We start from the raw sequence: 17,118 nt of genomic DNA, 5'->3' as shown, positions 1-17,118 counted from the left end.
GGGAAGAAAATCCCAAAAGCTTCAGGCGAATGGGGTGTCTATGTTATGGACAAGCTCAATTCTGACATTTATTAATTCACAGGCTCAGCAATATCAATGGAACAGAACATGCTTCTGTCAGACACGTGAATTGCATATGCTTACACATAAATGCAGCTAGGCTAATCTGTTGTATGGATGACAAATTCTATTACTTCATTTGTATTTATTATTCAAAAGACTCGTTTATTTCTGTTATTTTATTACAAAAAAAAAAAAACCTGATGACGTCTTTCGCCAGCTGGGGCGCCATCGTCGTCACGAAGGGAAAAAAACAATCAATTAACCTCACATAAGAGCACCAGGTAACGCTACCCTACAGACTTCTCGGCCCTACCTTCTTCCATGATGGAGTACTTCTGAATTAGCCACTCCACGATATCATTTCCTGGGAAGGCATAGCGAGGAAGGCATCTAGTTAGAGTCGAGAAATGCATTAAGCCGTCATAAATCAAAAACGCTGAACTCGATAAATAAATTACATAAATAAATATGAGCGCAAGGAGATCGATGACAGTCTTAATGCACAGGATTCCCGAAGACCGCCGATGTATGGGCTTTCCTGTGAAGGGCTTAAATGACCATTAGGACCCGGCCCCCGGGACACTGCACGGCCGGGTGTAAGACAACCCGGGCGGCACGAAAAATTATTTTTAAAAAGTAAAATATGTATCGTGCACCTGTCATCGCATGTGGAATCACTGTGATTAACAGTCTTTGATTCTTCATCTTTATCCCCATGTCGGGATCTTGCATCGCCACAATGACTTGTTCAATCTGGGATAAGAAGAATAGTCAAAATCGTGAAATCAAGGTGACGACAGACATAGTGAAAACGTTCAACCTAGTAATATAATAATTGCTTAATGTGTGATTTGATATGTAATCGTTATATTCATCATTAAATCACCGGAGAGACACACTCATATATTTAGGCATATATATAAGTAAACTACAAGGTTTTTCCTCTGACTATCTTAACTGCACGTCAAAGACGTTATCGGATATTCCCGACTACAGACTTTCGGTTTGATCATTTATTCGCGTTATTAATTCGGCTCCTGATTACATTAAACTAAACATGCTCAGATTGTTACAACCTTTGCTTGTCGGTTATTTTTGGGATCTTTCTGGATGGGCTCAAGGCGGGGTCTGTAAGCACAAGCAAACTGCCAGCACTTTTGTTTTACATGAAAATAGTTTGATGTCGGCCTATTGCGTTATTGTCTGGCTATAATTTGGAGGCAATATTAAACAATAGGCCCATATATTGTAAATATACATGTTGTGTTGTTTTGTTGTTATCACAAACGTATAGCCTGATCATAAATTTCATGGATACCTGGATGTTGTATGTTCCATTATATTTATGAATGAATGATTTATGTGAAGTCTGGCTTAGATTCGAGAATTAATCATATAGATTAAAAAAAGTTTTCATTTAAAACTTATCTCATATAATAAAATCCTCGTCCGAACGAACATATGTCAGAATGAAAAAACATTTAAATTATTTTTGTGATGCATCAGTATCAATAGCTACAACGTCATAACAGATATAGATATAATGCGGTTCATACTTTTGAAGTTGATGCGTATCTCCCGAAAAAAATCAACTCCAGAAGAGTCCGCGTCTGTAAATGCCTGAACTTCGGAATCGATCCTACCTTTGTTAGGCGCGGCATCTGTGTCTTGCAGCTGTTCCCTTGGATAAAGATGTTAATTGTCATGCTTACAGCATCTCGATCTCCGGCGTTTGTGAAGTTGGGATTGATGCTGTCCTGTGTTTTTTTTTTCCTTCCACACTTAAGCTCTGCTTGTTACTGCCCCATAGCGGAGCGCAAGTGAAACGGACTACCGGAGATTTGCACTGTTTTTCTGTTAGTGTGTATAATCAAAATATGACTCAGTTTGGCCAGTTAGAAAAATATGATAATAGAAAAGTATTCTTTTCCTCTCACTTTTTTTTCTTGATTTAATTACCGACTTCACGTACTTACACTGTGTCCCGTTGCACGATGTAATATTGCGAAACTATGATTTTGTGGCAGTGTTTTGTAAAGGAATTTTCCGTTTAATCATCGTCTTAGTATAAAGCTATATGGTTGTTCTGGTATCAGTGGACGTGCATTATGTATTTTTTCTTCTCTTGAGCACCATGGTCATGACATGAAGCTCAGTCATTGATTACTCGCAAATGTTAGTAGTCATCCGCTGTTTATCTTGAAGATGTAAAAGTAGTGCGCGTACATCTCCTCGTTAGTATAGTGGTGAGTATCCCCGCCTGTCACGCGGGGGCCGGTCGCGTATAGCCATAACACAGTGGCAGCCAATGAAATTGAAGGATTTTTTTTGCGAAGCGAAGAGACCCTCCCCGGCGCTGCAAAATCTCCGTTAATGATTTTTTTTCTGATACATTTCAAGTTAGATTGAAATGCTAATCATTTTGAGGCATGTTTTCAAAAAAGCATGAACAAATTTCTCCATTTCTTGTAATCACATTCATCCATTATTCTTCGTTTTCTTGATATTGATGTATTTAATAAACAGCTTAAAACTATGGTTACAATTTTATTTATTTATTTATTTATGTCGCTGTGGTAATTAAACAGACATAGACAGTTATGAATAAAATTTATTGTTTATTGAGTCTATTTACACAGAAAGAGACAAGTACTCAGGTTCTCATACTCAGGGGTATGATAAGATATACATCCATCCATCCATCCATTTTCCAAACCGCTTATTCTACTGGGTCACGGGGGTCCGGAGCCTATCCCGGAAGCAATGGGCACGAGGCAGGGAACAACCCAGGATGGGGGGCCAGCCCATCGCAGGGCACACTCACACACCATTCACTCTCACATGCACACCTATGGGCAATTTAGCAACTCCAATTAGCCTCAGCATGTTTTTGGACTGTGGGGGGAAACCGGAGTACCCCCCACGACGACATGGGGAGAACATGCAAACTCCACACACATGTGACACAGGCGGCGACTCAAACCTGGGTCCCAGAGGTGTGAGGCAACAGTGCTAACCACTGCACCACCATGCCACCCCCAAGATATACATTACCGCTCAAAAGTTTGGGATCACATGCAAATTTCTTTGTTTTCCAAAGAAAAACACATTTCTGCATCTTTTTGCCTCGGTCTCAAAAGGCACCAAGCTAGAACCGGCCCCGTGTTAGTGGAAACGGGGCTTGTGACTTGTACTCATGCATAATATTCTGCGGGTCGCTCAGCAGCGCAGCATATGAAACTAGACTCGGATTGTAAGTGTGTGGTTTTGATAATTGATGTATGGATGGATGGATCCTTAATAAGAGATATAAACAATAAGGTCCAGTCGCCAACTAATCATGTAAAATACGTCATAAACTCATGGTTGTTAAACCCAGAATAAAAATGAAGACGTATAACTAGGAAAGTCAACTTGCACATTTCAATTTTGGTTCGATATAATCACGTTGTCCTTAACCCTCCAGTGCAGGAGGGGACGGTAATGCGCATCGAATGTTTCCGAACCTGTGTGTGATACAACCGAGGAAGAGCCGATGACTTCGGGGGAGGAGGGGCAGGCGACTCGGAAGAAAAAGCAGCAGAACCCAATGCAGCCTGTAGCCCATTCAAAGGCCTACTGTTGGACCTCTGCTTATTTTGCAATACGTCTTTAGTACGGACTGAAAAATGTCCGATTTCGATGAGTTTGAGAAGCAGTTAAGCGAAAATCGGCAAGGTAAGTTTGGCTTTGAAGATCGGTGTATGCTCCCTGTTTTAGGGTAATAAAGTGGCCGGCGTGTCCTAGCGCCGAGGATGGTGCGGAGGGCACTTCTGCTGGTTCCGAAAAGAAAAGCGCGGCTGGGAAATCGGTGCCTTTTATCCGAGCGCTCGCCGATTCTGAAACCTGCCCGATTCTTCTTCTCCCAGCTGCCGCAGGATCCCCGAAAACTGACCGCTTTGGTAAATCAGTGACATTCTTTGCTTGGCATTGTTATAGAGATCGCTAGGCCTGCATCCATCAGTGCCCGGCGTACATAACATGGACATTTCAATGAAACGTTATTGGGGTGCACTCGATGTGAAAGCCTGCGGTTTTATTTATTTAATTATTTACCATTATACACTTGGATCATAAATTGCGACCCGCGTATTTTCATTCGCAGTAACACACTATGCATGGATGTTTGTTGCAAGCGTTATATTTTCAAGATCACGTTTAAAGTTTTATGCAAATAAAAACGACCGCGACCACTTGATTTAAAGTCCGCACTTAATAACAGTGTTAGTTACTTGGTTTTTAAATACTACGACGAGTTTTCTATATAATGATATGATTTTGTCTCTTTCCGATGCACAATAGCCTTTCCCTTGGGTCCGAAATGCTGGCCCTGTCATCCGTACAGAATAAGTCTTTCTCACACGATCGCCGTTTCTTCATGATGTATAGACTCTAAAAATCAGCCGCGTTCCCTGGAATCATAACAACTGCTTTTAGGTCGTTATTGCAAAGTCTTGCACCTGTATCTACCTTTACAGCGGATAGCAGTAACTAACAATGATGTACAGTTATATAACAATACACATATAACTTCATTAAAGTGCAGAGAATCCAGTAAACTGAATAAACTTAAGCCATACTAACGCAACTGAAATATACAACATGCGTTACAACGGAGTCGAAAGTAGGATTGATTTATGTACCTATCAAATGGCAATCTTGTCATATCAGCTCCTTATCACTAAATCACTAAAATGTCATTCGAAACGACCTGATTCGGCTAGACGAGCACTAAGTGCCGCCGTGTTTGATAAACTAGCAGTTCCAGTCATTCATATCTGCGCTCTGACTATGCCTGCGATTGCGGTAATTGGTTATTACCGATTTACGTAAGATGCATTGGCCGCTCCGTGTCTGTACTTTTGCAGCGGTGCATTACCGTAACGCTGTTATAACTGATGCATGAAGCTGATTCCTCGAGCAGCACCTGCGTTTAAATGCTTCACTGAAAACTGCACCTTCAGGGATTTATTTAAGCTTCTATATGAAGGACCTGCTGGGATAGAAAGGTGATATTTTATTGCTAGTTTAATAAAGTGCTGTCTGTCAGATTGAAACGATATTAATTACCCATCCATCGTCCAACCAGTTATCTTAGTCAGGCTCCCCTGGAGCCTATTCCAGGCAAATTCCCCATACAGAGAGCAGAGGCAAAATTCAGGCCTCCAGACTCGGAGGCGTGAGGCAACTGTACTCACCACTGTGCTCCTATATCATTAATTAGTCTGGTTATGTTTTTATTGTTTCACAACAGACTGACATTCAAGGGGATGTCCTTGTGCCCTTGAAATTATTAGCCATTGAGAGATGGGTGTGTTTGTTTCAGGAGGGTGTGATTGAATATGTGAATTGAATGGAGGTGCTTCATTCTGGTGAGGAAACTGGGGAGTTAGACCCCGTACCACATCTTGGTCTCCGTAAGTGACTTTTAAGGCATAGCGCTGGGTCAGTCAGCATCCAGCACCCCAGGGAAGTTGGTAATATGATTACTCTGTGACTCATGGGCTTCAAACCCACAACCATCCGGACACACATTCATAATCCCTCTGAGTTACACATCTTGGATTTATCGAAATGGATGGTAGGGGGGCAGTCATGTCGCTCCGCCCACCGTCTCACTGGTACCACGGTGTCGTCCCCCAGAGCGGGAGAAGGAGCGACACAAGAAGCGTAGCCGCAGCCGGTCTCTGAGCCGTGGCGAGAAGCACCGGCGCTGGAGCAAGGACTCCAGGGGGCGGAGTCACGAGAAGCGCAGCAGCAGCCGCGACCGCAAGGGTCGTGACCGACGGAGCAGCTCACACGAGCACAAGAAGCACAGGTACCCCCCCTCACGGTCCCGGTTACAGGCACTGAAGCTGATATCTAGCTTGGTTTGAGGCCTCTTAACAAGTTTCTTTCACAATCAACCAATTGGTTTCTTCGTGGTGGGAAGGGGGACTGTACCCATATTAAATTTTAACTGGCGTTTATAAGTAGCCCCCGCCATAGCGATGGGACCTCAAAGCCAGCCTAAAAAGTGGCGCATGGTCACACCCTCATGACCTTAAACTGCCTGCGATCCAAAGTTAAATGTAAACATTCTGCCATCTGTTTGTTTTTGCCAGATTCTGAGTGTTTACACTGTATTGTTTGGGGAAAACAACCTTCTGTTTTGTGTTTGGGCAGCTACTCTTCTCGGAGAAGCCGTAAGAAAAGGACATACAAGTACTGGGATGTTCCCCCTCCGGGATTCGAGCACATCACCCCCATGCAGTACAAGGCAATGCAAGGTATGGATGCGACGCTTCCATGTGTGCTAGTTCAGTATTGCAAGGTTATGGTATATTGGTTGCAATGAAAGCATTTATTCTGGAGTGCCCTCCTCCCCCCCTGCTGGTCAAAGAGGGAATAACACTTGGGATGATTTCAGACAGTGTGAAGAGAGCTTAAACCTAGGGGTTAGAAGCAAATGAAGGCGACGATCCGGATGTTCTGGCCGTCCCTGGTTGGGGTCTTGAAGCCCTTTCTCCTCCCCACAGCTGCAGGGCAGATCCCCACGATAGCTTTACTGGCAACATCCACCACCAGCGGCGTGGCAGTGACGCCCACCCAGGTGCCGATGGTCGGCAGCCAGATGACCCGGCAGGCCAGGCGGCTTTATGTCGGCAACATCCCCTTCGGCCTGACGGAGGTGAGTCCAGGCAAAGTCCCGCGTTGCCTTCTGTCATGCATACTGGTGTCATGTGTAGCTCAGTGAGTTAGGACACTGAGCCGGTCACAAGAAGGTTGTTGGTTCAAATCCCTTGGGCAGCAGAGTGATTTCACCATTGGGCCCCCGAGCGCAGCCCTTAAGCACTATTTGCTCTAGGAACTGTCTGGTCCTGCTTCTTCAATGAAATGTATGTTGCTTTGGATGAAAGTGTCCGCAAAATAAATAGATAAATGTACTAGACTTGTCAGTCATTTTTTTTCTCGTTTGCCTGTTTTGATGTCTTCAGACGTCTGCCTGTCTTCATTCAGTGTGTCTGCCTGTCTTTTTAGGAGGCCATGGCGGATTTATTCAATACCCAGATGCGATTGGCTGGCTTATGTCAAGGTCCCACCAATCCCGTCCTCGCTGTTCAGATAAACCAGGACAAGAACTTTGCCTTCCTTGAAGTAAGAGTCTTTCCTGCCTAATGGCTGCTGTGTCCAGGCGGAGACCGCAGCCTTCCCTGATTAACGACGTTCTTCGTTCTGCCCTAGTTTCGGTCCGTGGATGAGACCACGCAGGCAATGGCCTTCGACGGCATCATTTTCCAGGGTCAGTCGTTAAAAATCAGGCGGCCCCACGACTATCGCCCCCTGCCTGGCATCTCAGAGCAGCCCGCCTTCCACGTACCAGGTCCGTTTTGCTTGTCGCCGTCATAACCTTAATCTTTATTTACCTTTGAAGAGCCGATCGGCAAGGCCAGTTTTTTGTACTCGTTACGGACTGACTGTCCTTCGCAAGCTGCGGATGTCTTGTCATATAAAGAGGGAGACTTTCACTTTTATTTACTTAATGTTGTAAATATTTAGCAGACAGTTTTATCCAAAGTGAAGAATGTTTTTTTTTTTTTTTTTTTTTTTTTTTGAGAAATCAGGGTCAGCCTGTCCCTAGAGCAAACTCGCCGGCCCAGTGGTGTGATCACCAGTGATGTGAACCAGTGATCTTCTGATGATAACGCTGGCATCCTAACCAGCTGAGCCACACACACACACACACAGCTCAGTCACTCACTTCTTACTGTTAACATAGGCTGTGTGGCTCTGTGATGTTTGCCCATGAAAAGAAGGTTGCTGGTTCAAATACCAGGGTTGGCAGAGTGATTTCACCACTGGGCCCTTGAGCAAGGACCCTAACCCCCAAATTGTTCTAGGGTTGCTGGCTCCTATTCTAGTCAAAAATTCTGGACACACCTACTGAAAATGACTTGTTTTTCAGCAAGATAATGACCCAAAGCCCACCTTGAAGGTTATGCAAGTAGCTTATTACCTTGTGAACTAGGAAAGAGATGGTCCCCACAGCCCCCCAACCTAAACTCTATAGAGCTGGTTTGGGATCAGTTGGATGAGAGTAAGAGTAAGGTAGCCAGCTTGCGCGCAGAACTTGTGGAAACTCGAGGACTGTTGGAGAAACGGTCCAGGTGGGTACATATGTTAGCTGGTTGAATCCGCAATGCTGTCATCAAAGCCAATGGCTCCTATTTTGAAGAGACAAAAATTTTGTCTTTGCAGTACTTCATATGCATAACTTCCATGCCCAAAGGCCTTTTACTATAAGGTGAATAACAGCTAAAATAGAGACAAATGCATTAAGAGCAGGTGTGTCCATACTTTTGACTGGTGCTGCATGTGTCAGCATCTCCCATGGAGAGCAAGATGGGAGAGACAAAAAACAGTCGTCAAACTGCCCCAGTATTTAGGTATTTTTTTGCTGGAGTTACATTTATCTGATATTATATAGAAGATAACGACGTCATACTGATTTGAAGTTGGCTTATTTCACTCGCGCCGTTTGCTCGTGGTCATTATCCGGCATGTTGACGGTTTGCTGTGATCGGCCGGCTTTGGGCGCCGTGCCGCTCTGTCTGCAGGGGTCGTCTCCACCGTGGTTCCAGACTCGCCACACAAGCTCTTTGTCGGAGGCCTGCCCAACTATCTCAGTGACGATCAGGTACCCCGCCCTCAGTCTCTGTCGCCGGGGAGCCGACCCACAACCCTCCTGTGTTTCTGTCCCACTGCTGCACGTGGAACTCAAGCAGGCATGCACACACACGCACGCACGCACGCACGCACGCGCACGCACATACATACATACATAAAATAAACACTCGTCTCTGTGTAACTGATTAGTAGGAAAAGAAAGCCTGTCAAAGTTACCTCACCGCTTAAAATTCATTACAAGATACTGGGGGGTCAAATGTCAGCATCATGTTTAAAGCTAGCTGCTGAAAATAGCCGCACATTTGAGGTTTTTTTTTTTTTTTTTAAAGATATTCATGGGATTTATTAAACATTTATTAGACATGTAGGTAATGAGTTGACAGTTACATTACGCTCATTGTTTATCCAGCTGTAAATTATGAAGATATTGAGACCCCGCTAATGTAAAAGGTACGTTTCCCAAAACCTCATGTTATCGACTTGCATAGTTGGAACCATTCAGTTGTAAGTTGCTAATGTTGTTAGCAAATAACCTTATTAGCAACAAAGGCTTTGGGAAACGTGCCTTACAGCTGGCGGCTTGCCAAACCAGTCACGTAGCCAGTCCCTGTGCTGCCTGTTGCTGGGTACCCTGGAATATTTGTATATCGGGTTAATTGCTGAGTGTTAGTCGGATGAATCAGCCGCGTCGTTTTGCTGCATGAAAATTTAAAATCGAGTCATCTGCGCGTCACCTAACTGACGAATACCTCCACATTGCCGTACACCTGTGTTTGCCCAATCCCAGTCCTCGGGGAACCGCCGACTGTCCACATTTTCGCTCCCTCCTAGCTCCCAGCCAATCAGGAACACCGAATACCTGGTACAGGTGCGCTGAGAGGAAGCAAAAACGTGGACTGACCGGGGGGGTACCCCCGAGGACTGGGCTGGGAAACACTACCATAGACTGTGCTTGAAATGTGGGGGAGATCGACCAAGTCCCCAAACGCTTCAGTATTCGCAGACGTGCCGTGTCTCACGTCCATGTCCGCACACTGAGAACGATGACTTCACATCCCGTTAACAGCGATGGGGAGCTGCGGAAGAATCGTTCCCTACATTGCTGTGTCGCTCGAAAGGCAGAAAATACTTCGGACCTTTTTCCCGGTGAACGATTATCAGCTTCACTGGAGTTTTCACATCGTGCCCCATGCCCTATTCTGTTATGACGTCAGTGATGGATAATATTACCATAACAACATGCACAGATGAGGTCGTCTTACTCTGAAAGTGTTGAAAGGGTCACATTTTAGACATTTTCTACTTCTCATTAGCATCTTTTATGATTTTTTTTTTTTTCTTCCTATATCGCCACCCCACTGAAATCGGCCCATTATAGACATAATCCATACAGGCATTTAATAGTTTACCTATTTATTTTGCAAAAGTTAATCGCAAAACGTTTTGCGTCCACCCCTGCATTGTAACATTTTGAGCTCCGGTGTCCCACTCACTTTAGCCTAAACTGTTAAAAATGGCAAGACTCAGCCCACAAGATAGTGATCGCGGTTTCAGTGAAAGGTAAGTGAGAAGTGCAGTCAGTTTGTTTTTCTTTGATTTTTTTCCTCCTTTTCGGATTGTCATCGTAATCTTTCTTATCCAGTGTGAGTCACATGTAATCCAAGTCAAGAGGAAGGCTGTACCAAAGCAGCACTGGGGGGAGAGAGTTTGAATCCAGCAGAACTGTTAATGTATTTCACGTCAAAGCCAGTAAATGTGCCATAGACAGGTGAAATGGAAACCGCTGCTTGTATCCTGGTGTTTACATTTTTTTTGCAGTCCCTGCTACCGCTTTGATACTTACAGCTCTTTCATTTTTGTTCCCCACTTTGTCCCCAGCTAGGGGCCTGTAAGATCGTTAAGTCTTCGCTCATAATTTGTTCAGTAGTACTGACCTACTGCTGCCATGCCAACATGTAACACAAGGCAAGTAAGACATTCCGTCCCTCGCACGGATATCCTCCCTGTCGACGGCCTGCCCCTGTGGGGGGGCTCTGTCCTGGAGTGCTCTTAAGCATATGGGGTCCTTTTTTTGGGGGTTGAAGGCTGGGGAGAGACTTATTATGCTGATCACAGGGTATAAATTTGATTTTTTTTTTTTTTTTGCCCCTAAGAGAAGGTAGGAGGTAGCGCCCTCTTGTGGCTGCCAGTGTCCCAGGTGACTCCTTTCTGAAGTCAGTGGTTAATGCGGCTTTACAGTAGATTCCTGTAGAATAAGTGAGGAATGATGTTAGCAGAGCTATTTCGTCCTGTTTGGCTTCAAGCCGTGGCCCCTTTAGCAGGACCCTGTGGCGGCTCTTAGCTTTACCTGTGAGTTTATCTCCTGTAGGCTTTGTCCCTCTAATTAACTGCACCAATGTGGTTCTTGGTTTTAAGAACAGGAAGTCAGTGATTCGGCTGGGTTTGTGTTCTGCCGAGTCGCCCCCCCCCCCCTCCACATTGTATACATGGAACACTTAACATATAATTAGCTGTTTTTATTTAGTTTTTTTTTTATATACCATCTAGCTTAATTATTGTGGCCCTTAAAATCAGATGCAACTCGGTCCATATTTCAAAATTCGTAGTTGGAATTATCAGAGAACTTGATTAGGAATTCAGTTGTGTTGTATATGCTGTAGGATGGGGGGGGAAATCTGTGTTATCATTCATTGACAAGAATCAAAATAGTTACTTTTGTACGCTCCCAGTAAGTAAGTCATGCAGAAAGGGCACAGGGGGCTTTGAGCTCTAGTGTTGCACCGTAATGTCGAGCCACTTGTCATAAAGCCATTTTCCTGATGTCTTCACTGTTTCCTCATGTCGATTTGCAAAGTTTAACATGCTGCTTCTCCCACAGTTAAGATTAGCATTTCTAGCGAGGCGCCGTGCCTGGACTGTCGGGCTAATCGCCCCCCCGCGTCTCCTCCTCTTGCCCAGGTGAAGGAACTCTTGACGTCGTTCGGACCTCTTAAGGCCTTCAACCTTGTGAAGGACAGTGCCACGTCACTGTCTAAGGGTTACGCTTTCTGTGAATACGTGGACATCAGTGCCACTGACCAGGTGCGTGAGGTGGGGCAGCAGCTGGAAGGTCTGGGGTGACTCGGGGCTTCCGGATGGAATTGCTGACGCTTGTGTGGGATGCATCCCGCAGGCCGTGGCTGGACTCAATGGCATGCAGCTCGGAGACAAGAAGCTCATCGTCCAGCGGGCAAGCGTGGGGGCTAAGAATGCCAACGCTGTGAGTATTTGCCCTCGGCTGCCGCCTTTCTGATGTCCTAAACCCAACTTGGTTCCTGGGTGCCTCCCAGGAAGCTTAATGCCCCTATTTCTTGGGTTTATTTGGGTCCATGTAAATTTCTCGCTGTTACTCGAGACGATTGGACGATCAGGGGGTATCTGACACTCTTGTCGCCCCCCGGGACAGACGGCCATCATCGAGACGCCGGTGACGCTGCAGGTTCCAGGGCTGCAGCGGCTGCAGAGCTCCGGCATGCCCACGGAGGTGCTGTGCCTCCTCAACATGGTCATGCCCGAGGAGCTGGTGGACGACGAGGACTACGAGGAGATCCTGGAGGACATCCGGGAGGAGTGTTGCAAGTACGGCAACGTGCGCTCCATCGAGATTCCGCGGCCCGTCGATGGCGTGGAGGTGCCTGGCTGTGGCAAGGTGGGACCCGTACTCTCCTGTACCAGTGGCAAAAAGAAGACCTCTGTAGGCACTAAACACAGGCTCATGGGAGCATTTCTTGCACAAAAGTGTTTTGAAAACGGAATAATTTTTTGTGTAAGAAAAACAATCTGGTACAGATAGACAGACAATCTGATTGGTTCAGATAGACAGACAATCTGATTGGTTCAGATAGACAGACAATCTGATTGGTTCAGATAGACAGACAATCTGATTGGTTCAGATAGACAGACAATCTGATTGGTTCAGATAGACAGACAATCTGATTGGTTCAGATAGACAGACAATCTGATTGGTTCAGATAGACAGACAATCTGATTGGTTCAGATAGACAGACAATCTGATTGGTTCAGATAGACAGACAATCTGATCGGTTCAGATAGACAGACAATCATTTTTCATTCTGCCCTCAACATTTTCTTTGTGTAAGAAAGAAAATTTTGTACAATCATTGATTACTCGCAAATGTTAATAGTCATCCGCTGTTTATCTTGAATATGTAAAAGCAGTGCGCGTATATTTCCTCGTTAGTATATTGGTGAGTATCCCCGCCTGTCACGCGGGGGCCGGTCGCGTATAGCCATAACACAGTGGCAGCCAATGAAATTGAAGGATTTTTTTTGCGAAGCGAAGAGACCCTCCCCGGCGCTGCAAAATCTCCGTTAATGATTTTTTTTCTGATACATTTCAAGTTAGATTGAAATGCTAATCATTTTGAGGCATGTTTTCAAAAAAGCATGAACAAATTTCTCCATTTCTTGTAATCACATTCATCCATTATTCTTCGTTTTCTTGATATTGATGTATTTAATAAACAGCTTAAAACTATGGTTACAATTTTATTTATTTATTTATTTATGTCGCTGTGGTAATTAAACAGACATAGACAGTTATGAATAAAATGTATTGTTTATTGAGTCTATTTACACAGAAAGAGACAAGTACTCAGGTTCTCATACTCAGGGGTATGATAAGATATACATCCATCCATCCATCCATTTTCCAAACCGCTTATTCTACTGGGTCACGGGGGTCCGGAGCCTATCCCGGAAGCAATGGGCACGAGGCAGGGAACAACCCAGGATGGGGGGCCAGCCCATCGCAGGGCACACTCACACACCATTCACTCTCACATGCACACCTATGGGCAATTTAGCAACTCCAATTAGCCTCAGCATGTTTTTGGACTGTGGGGGGAAACCGGAGTACCCCCCACGACGACATGGGGAGAACATGCAAACTCCACACACATGTGACACAGGCGGCGACTCAAACCTGGGTCCCAGAGGTGTGAGGCAACAGTGCTAACCACTGCACCACCATGCCACCCCCAAGATATACATTACCGCTCAAAAGTTTGGGATCACATGCAAATTTCTTTGTTTTCCAAAGAAAAACACATTTTCATGCAATTCACAAAATTTTATCCACATCTACATATAGAGGCCTATTATCAGCAACTGGCAGTCCTCTGCATCAATCTCCTGGTATGTCTGACTGCTTATTCTTTAAATATTGCTAACACATTTTGGAGGTTTGGTTTGGGTCATTATCCTTTTGTAGGATAAAACTGACCCCAATCAAGTCTTGTCACAGGGTATATAATTGAACGGTAGTGTATGTCAAATATTAAATAGATGAAATGATTAATTTTCTTAAACAGCAGTGTTAATGCATGCATTTTGTAGCATGTTAACAAATGACTCATTGAATCCTGAATCAAAACAAAAAGCATAATTAAAAATAGCATTGTTATGACAATACTAACAGTGATGCTGCAGCATTTTAACAACTGTCAGATAGTTAGACATACAGTACCAGTCAGTAATTTGGACACACCACTCTGCCTACAAAGGGACTGGGTCATATTACCTGGATACTTGAGCTAAACCCAGTAGAAATGTTTTTCAAGGAGTCTGACCAGAGAGTTAAAGAAAATCGGCTGAGTGCTCAGCATATATGAGACGGCTCCTTCAGGAGAGCTGGAAAAGCATTCCAGGAGGCCACCTCATTAAACTAGTATAAAGTAGAAAGCAGGATCAGTCAGTCCCTGGAGCAGCTGGGGTTAAGGGCCTTGCTCAAGGGCCCAATGGTGGGATCACTCGGCCAGCCCTGGGATTTGAACCGGCAACCTTCTGAGTTCCAACAGAATTGTCCCCCCCAACAAATTATTTTTTTTAAATAACTTTTCTGAGTAGTGCATAATTCCATGTGTATTACTTTATAGTTATGATGTCTTTATAAATATTATAAAATGTAAAGAATAGTACAAAGAAACAATTCTATAGGTAGGTGTGCCCAAAACTCCTGACTGACGCCGTAACACTTTCTTAGACTCACCACACTGGTTGAGGTGGTGATGAGACAAGAGAGATTTAGCCAGTGGATAGGGAATGATTAATAGGACAGATCTGAAAGGGTCACGATGGGGAATTTAGCCATTGGGGTAACTGCCCCACACTTTGAGAGATGCTCAGGGATAATTTATGACCTTAGAGAATCAGGAACAAACAAGGAACATATTAACCATATGTTAAAATGCTGCAAGTGTATATTCAAACAATACTGAACTATAAAGAATATAAAACAATCTTTACTTTTTTTGTTTTAAAAAAAAACTATGCTTGCCACTTCTTTAAGAAAACCTACCTAACAGCGGCAATTTTTACAATCTGATTGTAACCCACCTGTTGCCATGCATTATTTGTCAGTGAAAAATGAGCCCAGACACAAAATAGCTGTTCTTAATAAAGTGGACAGAGTGTATATGGAAAACATTTACAATTTTTACAAATAACGCTGCTCTTGAAGTAGCAGGTAGTGTGTTACTTTTTTCTCTCCGCTGACCAACGCTGCTTTTCAGCCTCATAAAAAGGAGATTTTTGAAACTCCCTCCAGGTCATCTCTGGCTGCATAGTCTTGAACAATGGAACAAACAGAACACAGGCATCAAAACGGGCCTGAACGTGGCCAAAACAAGATGAATAATAAAGAACTTGGATGAAAAATTCTGATCATGACATCCAGAATTATCCTCCATAATTGAAGGGAAAGAACCTTTAGCATCATGGACTCCAACAACTTGCAAACCTGAAAGCAAAGTGAAAAAACCACAAATGAACCACAAATAATATTGATTCCTTAATTTATACTGAATCCTGAAGAGTGACTGTTTGTGTGTGTGCATGCATATGAGATTCTCACTCATCGGGCCTTCGGTTTTGGAAGGGGACCAACAAAGCATCATCCTCTCCAATTCCTCATCTTCCTCTATTTCTATAAAACAAAATAGATATGAATAAAAGACATAATCAATGCAGAGAACCACATATATGAAACTGTCAGCCAACCTGGAGGATTAGTAGAAGTGTCTGGAAGTGCTGGTCTTGAGGGAGCAGAAGCCTCCAGTGTCATCTGAAGATTGCTGTGCTTCAGCCTCAGGTACTGCTGTAGTCGGTACATTTTGCTGCCTGGTACGCATTGTTGTTTGAGGATAACAGCCTCATACCCATCATCCCTACTGTCCCAAATATCCTTCCAGGTCTTGCCAGCACGGACTCCAAACCCAACCAAATTCTCATCCTCACTTTTGACAGGTGGTAGTTGACAGGCGTAAAGAAACACAGAAGGGCATGGAATTATAAACAAGAATTCTGTGATCTGACACCTTTGCCATTTGGTAGCAAAGTAAGTGTAATAGCTTCTAACTGACTTGCTTTAACCTAAAACAAGGTTTGTTTGAACAACTTTAGTAGGTTTAATACTTAACGATTATGTGAGGAATTCTTTAATATCTAAGTTAACGGCAATGCCAGCAAACAATATGCATAAAAAAGTTGTAGTTAAATATCAATGACTTACAGGAAAGTTACCGTCACAGTACCTTGCATATAGGAACGTGCAGAATTAGTATATGTATAATACACTATATATATAAGGTTAGTTTATAAACGGTAATCCAGTTTATTCTGTCTCATCTGCCTAGACTCATTCTACTTGACCAGTGTATGCTCGTTTTACTGCAAATTACTCGTTTTCCATAAATGGACACTGTCTAGCTTAATAAATGTACTGCTTTACCGGGCCACTAATAAAAGATACTTTTGGATTCCTCACGATGAGTGGAATTCTTATAAACGGTACCCGCCTTAATTTCCAAAGTCAAACATGTTTTTATTTAAATTGTGCATTAAAAATTGAATATTAATTATTAAATATTTCAAAAGCAATGCTACCTATGGAGCGAGTGAATAACTACTTCAGCATTACACAGAGAGCTTCGCGAGGGGCTCCGTAAAACGTACAGCATCCAGTTCGATTTTGGAATGTGAAATACATCGGAATATTTAAGAAAATATAAGATTGCTGTTCAGTTTACCTTGGAAAGTCGTCCTTTCCGTTCGACCGGGCGGTTTTTCTTTTAGGTGAATCACCAAATTTACTGAAATACTACTCACTCTCTGCTGCTCTTTTCCAAAATCCAGTTGTGTCGACTGTCGGTAGTGATAAGGGTAAAACGTCATTGGAGGCGTCGAAACAGCGACAAAACATCAACCAGCGGCCGAAAGAATATTACATCCGTACTGTTAAGCACTACCATTGAAAATGAATGGGAAAAGTTAAGGGAAGTTAAGCTAAAC

Source organism: Brienomyrus brachyistius, chromosome 11, assembly GCF_023856365.1.
Source record: "Brienomyrus brachyistius isolate T26 chromosome 11, BBRACH_0.4, whole genome shotgun sequence".
In the NCBI taxonomy this organism is placed as follows: Eukaryota; Metazoa; Chordata; class Actinopteri; order Osteoglossiformes; family Mormyridae; genus Brienomyrus; species Brienomyrus brachyistius.
Note: the sequence above shows the minus strand (reverse complement) of the source record.